Here is a 7,848-nt window from a genome sequence, read left to right on the forward strand (position 1 = left end):
GCTATTTAGATCATAAACTCATTGGGCCAGGAATCTTCTCTCTGCCATGGCTTTTAAAGCACAAAGCAGACTTTAGGCACTTTAAAAAAAACCCCACCAACAACAAAAAAGCAGGCTGCAAGATTCAAACTCCATAAACCCAAACAACACCACAGGCTCTGGGACACCACAAGGTCATAGAGCACATAGGGGAATGCCAGGCCATGCATGCATTGCCATCGTCCTGTTATGCAAGGTCAGTGTCTGGTGTTCTGAATGCAGCAAACCACAAAGGGGCACTGCCCTAAGAAGAGAGCATAAGAATGAGATGAATATAATATATCCTGCTGTACAGACTTGAGTCACAAGTCACCTTCCTCCTCCCCCCCTCATATGGCTGCTGCAACAGCAGTGGAAGCCTCCTGCGACAATGGCCTGTGTATACATTAACCAAACCCTACACGGGTAGGCAACCCCCTCAACCCACCCACAATTCCTCCAAAAGCCCCTGCACCCCCCAGGGTGTCACCTCCTCACTCCCTCAGGAGTGTACACCATCCCTGCAACACCAGTGCGCTGCTACCTGCTTCCCCATCCCAGGGATTTGCACCAAATCCCCCTAGCCAGTGACCTCTGCTCCCCCACCCCCCCACCGACCTCCCTCTCCCAGGGCACATGCACCACTCCAGAGGCCCCTGCAGTGACAGTTAATACCTCAGGCCCCCCCCCCCCCCACACACACACCCGGGATCCTGGCCCTCCCCCATTGCCAGCTTCTCTCCCCACTAGAATCCTCTACTCTCTTGGTACCAATACCACCCCCCCATGCACCTCTGCCCCCCCCCATGCCAGCTCTTCTCCCACTCCCGCCAGGCACCTCTGCCCCGCCATGCCAGCTGCTCTCTCCCCTCCCCCATACACCTCTGCCCCCCCACGCCAGCTCCCCCTCCCTCCACAGGCACCTCTGCCCCCCCACGCCAGCTCCTCTCTTCCCACCCAGGCACCTCTGCCCCCCCCCCAGGACAGCTCCTCTCTTCCCACCCAGGCACCTCTGCCCCCCCCATGCCAGCTCCTCTCTTCCCCTGCCAGGCACCTCTGCCCCCCCCATGCCAGCTCCTCTCTTCCCCCGCCAGGCACCTCCGCCCCCCCATGCCAGCTCCTCTCTTCCCCTGCCAGGCACCTCCGCCCCCCCATGCCAGCTCCTCTCTTCCCCTGCCAGGCACCTCCGCCCCCCCATGCCAGCTCCTCTCTTCCCCTGCCAGGCACCTCCGCCCCCCCATGCCAGCTCCTTTCTTCCCCTGCCAGGCACCTCCGCCCCCCCATGCCAGCTCCTTTCTTCCCCCCCACAGGCGCCTCCGCCCCCCCATGCCAGCTCCTCTCTTCCCTCCCACAGGCGCCTCCGCCCCCCCATGCCAGCTCCTCTCTTCCCCCCACAGGCACCTCCGCCCCCCCCATGCCAGCTCCTCTCTTCCCCCGCCAGGCACCTCTGCCCCCCCCCCGCCAGCTCCTCTCTTCCCCCCCCCAGGCACCTCTGCCCCCCCCCCGCCAGCTCCTCTCTTCCCCCCCCAGGCACCTCTGCCCCCCCCCCGCCAGCTCCTCTCTTCCCCCCCAGGCACCTCTGCCCCCCCAGGCCAGCTCCTCCTTCCCGCCAGGCACCTCCGCTAGTGTCTCAACCACCGTAGGCCTCTGTCCACCTCCCTCCCCCCTCCCCACAGTGGCAGCTCCTGGGTCCCACCCGCTCTGGCTACTCTCCCCCCGCCCCATACTCTGCTCCCCACCCCGGTACCAGCCGCCTCCGCCCCATTCCTAGCCCGCTCCGGCGCTCACCGCCCCGCTCCTGAGCCGCCGCCGCCGCCCGGCCCCGCTGGCCGCCCCGGCTCCATGCCGCCCGGCTCCAGGCCGCGGCGCCGCCACCCCGGCCCCCGGCCCCCGGCCCCGCCCCCTGGCCGCCAGGCCCCGCCCCTGCTCCCGCCCCTTTAGCCCCCGCGGCGGCTGACCCCTACGCTGCGTGCTGACGTAGCGGGGTTACGCTGACGCCGCTCGCCCATCAAACTGAGACGGGCGGGGGCGCGCTCGCCTGCAGTAGCCGAGCTGCTGCTGCGCCGTGGGGGGGTTGGAACGCAGGGCCTCCCGGTGCGGCTCCGCCGTGGGGACGCAGGGCCTCCCGGTGCGGCTCCGCCGTGGGGACGCAGGGCCCCTTGGTACCATTCTGCGCTGGAGCCGCACGGTCCGTGGTGGGGACGGGGACCTCTCCCAGTGCCGCTCCGTGCTGGGAGCAAAAGGCTTTCTAGTGCACTGGGGAAACTGAGGCGGAGAGCCCTGGCCTCTCCAAGAATGCCCAGCAGGGCAATGGTGGCGCAGAAACTGGAACCCAGGTCGCCTGAGACCCAGCCCAGCAGCATTTTGGCCCTAGTGATCAACAGAGATCGATGAGAGGGGGAGCTCTCTAGGGAGGAGGTGACTGTAACCCCTTTTTGGTCCCATCCCGATCGCAGAGGAAGACGGATCTCTGCCCTGGGAAGTTCACAGCCTAATCAGACCACAGGGTGGCAGGACATTCCCTTAAAGCTCTGCCCCCTTTCAGAAAAAAATATTACCCAAGCCTGCCTGTGAGCAGAAAATCTGAAGTAACCAACAGAGCAGCATTTACCCCTAAGGGATAGGAGGGTGGACTTGGGGTAACTGCTGCCTGTCTTTTGGGAACCCCACGTGAAGGGCCTTGGCCTGACTTTCAAAGGCACTGCGTGCTCACTGCCACTGCTGACTTCCATAGTAGAGAGACAAGGTGGGTAAATCCCATATCTTTTATGGAACCAACTTTTGCTGGTGAGTGAGACAAGCTTTTGAGCTACATAGAGCGCCTCTTCAGGTTTGGGAAATGTACCCAGAGTGCAGGGCTGGATTACCCAATAGACAGACTAAGGACATGCTTAGGTCACCAGCAAAGTAGGGGGCACCAAAAAAAATGAAAAGGAGTACTTGTGGCACCTTAGAGACTAACAAATTTATTTGAGCATGAGCTTTCGTGAAGTGAGCTGTAGCTCACGAAAGCTTATGCTCAAATAAATTTGTTAGTCTCTAAGGTGCCACAAGTACTCCTTTTCTTTTTGCGAATACAGACTACTTGTATACAGTAATCCATCATACTTACCTAGGACAATATGTGATGAACTCATTGGTCTAATGAGTGACAAAGTTCGTTCAGCTATTGTGGATGAAATAAGTGGGTACTTCAGTTTATCTGTCGACTCTACACCTGATCTTTCACATATTGGTCAATTGAGTATTGTACTAAGATATGTCTCCCCCACAGTTGGAAAACAAGTGAACGATTTATAACATTCCTCAATTTGAAAAGCCACACTGGTGAAGAAATGGCAAATCCAGTACTGCATTATCTGTGCCAAGTTTGCAAAATAGATTTCTCAAAGTGCAGAGGTCAATCTTATGACATGTCAGGGCATTATCAAGGAATGCAGAAAAAGCTTTTAGAACAGAACAAATATGCCATATGCATACCATGTGCTGCACATTCTCTCAATCTTGTTGGCCGCAGTGCTGTTGATTGTTACCCGGTAGCAGTAAGTTTTTTCTCAACAGTCCAGTTCATACATTTTTCTCTGCCTCAACACACCGATGGGCAGTTCTTAAAACATATTTGGGCAATGACTGTATGTTGAAATCTCTTTCTAATACTTGCTGGGAGGCACATGCAGTGGCAACAAGTGCAATTCTGGAGTCCTACTCAAAGATTGTGGATGCATTAGCAAGTATAGCTGAAGATCAGTCACAAAAGGGAGAAACTATCTGCGAAGCAGAAAACATTGCAAACAAGATGCAACAACTAGAGTTTGTATTCATGTTGACCATGTGGAATGAAATTTTACAACACTTTTACCACACAAGTCAACTCTCCAAGAAAAAGAATTGGATTTGCAAACGTGTGCAGACCTCTGTCAACCATTAGCAGACCACTTACACACTTTGAGGAATGATTTCGAAAGATTTGAAGACCTATCGAAAGATATCTTGCCTGATACTAACTACAAAGAAGCCCAGTCCCGCAAGCTATCCAGGAAAAAACAAACAAATGGTAGCAGTGCAACAGAAACAGCATTGAATCCTAGAGACAAATTTCGCGTATCTACTTACTAGGCTATAATTGATACACTTGAAGTTCATATGAAGAGGAGAGGTGAAGTGTACAAAGACGTATCAAGTAGATTTTCTTTTCTAAACGATATGGACTTATCTGATGAACAATATTCACAAAGTTCCCAAAAGCTAGGTGATTCATACCCTGTTGACTTGAACATGAATCTGTGTGGAGAAGTACGGCAGTTCCACTGTTATAAGAAAAGGAGTACTTGTGGCACCTTAGAGACTAACCAATTTATTTGAGCATAAGCTTTCGTGAGCTACAGCTCACTTCATCGGACTAACACGGCTGTTACTCTGAAACCTGTCCACTGTTAATGCGCACAAAGTTTAATGAAACAGGAAAAATGAAATTCAGTCACATTGATCTTCATGAGACAATACTGAAAGACCGAATACAATGTCAGGTTTCAGAGTAGCAGCCATGTTAGTCTGTATTCGCAAAAAGAAAAGGAGGACTTGTGGCACCTTAGAGACTAACAAATTTATTTGAGCATAAGCTTTCGTGAGCTACAGCTCACTTCATTGGATGCATTCAGTGGAAAATACAGTGGGGAGATTTATATACATAGAGAACATGAAACAATGGGTGTTACCATACACACTGTAAGGAGAGTGATCACTTAAGGTGAGCTATTACCAGGAGGAGAGTGGAGTGGGGGCGGGGGGATGGGGGACGGGGACCTTTTGTAGTGATAATCAAGGTGGGCCATTTCCAGCAGTTGACAAGAACATCCGAGGAACAGTGGGGGGTGGGGGAATAAACATGGGGAAATAGTTTTACTTTGTGTAATGACCCATCCACTCCCAGTCTCTATTCAAGCCTAAATTAATTGTATCCAGTTAATTGTTAGTCTCCAAGGTGCCACAGGTACTCCTTTTCTTTTTGGGAATACAGTGTGTATTTCCAAATGTAGAGATTGCACTACGTACTTTTCTAACATTGATGATTACTAACTTCTCCGCAGAATGCTCTTTTTCTCAGCTGAAAAAAACCCTCAGGGAACAACAATGTGTCAGGGCAGACTTGATTCACTTTCCCTATTGTGTATGAAAGCGGACATGCTTTGTCGAGTAAGCTTTGATGAACTTATCCAGAATTTTGCAATCAGAAAATCTAGAAAGAAGCTATTTTAATTTCAGCATACATGTAAGTTTTATGTCATTTCAAAAAATAAAATTTTATTTTACGGTATAGTATTGTTTTTATTTTGAATTACATAGGGGGTGGGGGAACATAATCTTTTCAGTGTTTAGGGCTTCTAAAGGTCTTAATCCGGCCTTACCAGAGTGTCACACTAGATGATCATAATGGTCCCTTCTGACCTTAATGTCTATGAGTCTATGAAAACCTGCTAAATACAAGATCAAACAGATTGTTTAGCATAAGTAGTTAGCACATATTCTAAGGGACCATTCAAGGTGAAGTGGCCAATTAACACCCCTGTAGTTGTAAGACAAAAAGGGAGGTTAGTGGGTTACAGGTTGTTGTAATAGACCCGTTAACATTTTACCCCCAATTGGGGATATTGCAGATTATGTATTCCTTACGCCATACGATCCTAAACTGAACTTCACACCCCTTGATAATCTGTACATTATTCCCTGATAAACAGAAACTTCTATTCTTAAACTCTTTACTGTTTTCTTTTTATTTTAACATCCTCTTAATACAATTTTTAAATAAGCCATGACTCCAGTGTCTTTATTAAGGTCATGATTTTTAGTGTCTAACAGTTATGAAATTAAGCTCCCAGGCTCATCTTTTGAAAGTATTGGACAGGTTTCCTTTGAGGATGAGGACTGATAGATCAAAATTCTACAAGCCATTACCCTCTGATCCCACTGAGGGTTACCAAAAGAAACTACACCATCTGCTCAAGAAACTCCCTGAAAAACGACAAGAACAAATCCGCACAGACACACCCCTAGAACCCCAAGCAGGGGTATTCTATCTGCTACCCAAGATCCATAAACCTGGAAATCCTGGATGCCCCATCATCTCAGGCATTGGCACCCTGACAGCAGGATTGTCTGGCTATGTAGACTCCCTCCTCAGGCCCTACGCTACCAGCACTCCCAGCTATCTTTGAGATACCACTGACTTCCTGAGGAAACTACAATCCATCGGTGATCTTCCTGAAAACACCATCCCGGCCACTATGGATGTAGAAGCCCTCTACACCAACATTCCACACAAAGATGGACTACAAGCCATCAGGAACAGTATCCCCGATAATGTCACGGCAAACCTGGTGGCTGAACTTTGTGACTTTGTCCTCACCCATAACTATTTCATATTTGGGGACAATGTATACCTTCAAATCAGCAGCACTGCTATGAGTACCCGCATGGCCCCACAGTATGCCAACATTTTTATGGCTGACTTAGAACAAGGCTTCCTCAGCTCTCGTCCCCTAACGCCCCTACTCTACTTACACTACATTGATGACATCTTCATCATCTGGACCCATGGAAAAGAAGCCCTTGAGGAATTCCACCATGATTTCAACAATTTCCATCCCACCATCAACCTCAGCCTGGACCAGTCCACACAGGAGATCCACTTCCTGGACACTACAGTGCTAATAAGCGATGCTCAAATAAACACCACCCTATACCGGAAACCTACTGACCACTATACTTACCTACATGCCTCCAGCTTTCATCCAGACCACACCACACGATCCATTGTCTCCAGCCAAGCTCTACGATACAACCGCATTTGCTCCAACCCCTCAGACAGAGACAAACACCTACAAGATCTCTATCAAGCGTTCTTACTACTACAATACCGACCTGCTGAAGTGAAGAAACAGATTGACAGAGCCAGAAGAGTAGCCAGAAGTTACCTACTACAGGACAGGCCCAACAGAGAAAACAACAGAACACCGCTAGCTAACTAAACTAGGAAAATTTCCTATGTCTGACTTTTTGTTGCAATACAGAAGGACATTTTTATTCAGAAGTGAAAACTTTCAGCCCCCAACTAAAACCTCTCCAGCTTATCATCAAGGATCTACAACCTATCCTGAAGGACGACCCATCACTCTCACGGATCTTGGGAGACAGGCCAGTCCTTGCTTACAGACAGCCCTCCAACCTGAAGCAAATACTCACCAGCAACCACACACCACACAACAAAAACACTAACCCAGGAACCTATCCTTGCAACAAAGCCCGTTGCTGACTGTGTCCACATATCTATTCAGGGGACACCATCATAGGGCCTAATCACATCAGCCACACTATCAGAGGCTCGTTCACCTGCACATCTACCAATGTGATATATGTCATCATGTGCCAGCAATGCCCCTCTGCCATGTACATTGGCCAAACCGGACAGTCTCTACGTAAAAGAATAAATGGACACAAATCAGATGTCAAGCATTATAACATTCAAAAACCAGTCGGAGAACACTTCAATCTCTCTGGTCACACGATTACAGACCTAAAAGTTGCAATTCTTCAACAAAAAAACTTCAAAGACAGACTCCAATGAGAGACTGCTGAATTGAAATTAATTTACAAACTGGACACCATTAAATTAGGCTTTAATAAAGACTGGGAGTGGATGTGTCATTACACAAAGTAAAACTATTTCCCCATGTATTTTCCTCCCCTACTGTTCCTCACACGTTCTTGTCAACTGCTGGAAATAGCCCACCTTGATTATCACTACAAAAGGTCTTGACCCCCCGCACTGGTAAT

The 7,848-nt window shown here is 49.7% G+C and overlaps 1 protein-coding gene across 2 annotated transcripts in view; it reads right to left on the reverse strand.

Moving 5' to 3' along the window:
- SLC11A2 (solute carrier family 11 member 2) overlaps positions 1–1,893 on the reverse strand; it is a 73,232-nt gene extending 71,339 nt beyond the window's left edge. For both annotated transcript variants that reach the window (XM_077838967.1, XM_077838963.1), the window contains exon 1: positions 1,807–1,893. The gene's annotated coding sequence lies outside the window, so the exon portion shown is untranslated. The remainder of the gene's footprint in view (positions 1–1,806) is intronic.
- Between the last annotated feature and the right edge of the window lie 5,955 nt (positions 1,894–7,848).

This window comes from Eretmochelys imbricata, chromosome 20 (genome assembly GCF_965152235.1).
Source record: "Eretmochelys imbricata isolate rEreImb1 chromosome 20, rEreImb1.hap1, whole genome shotgun sequence".
NCBI lineage: Eukaryota > Metazoa > Chordata > Testudines > Cheloniidae > Eretmochelys > Eretmochelys imbricata.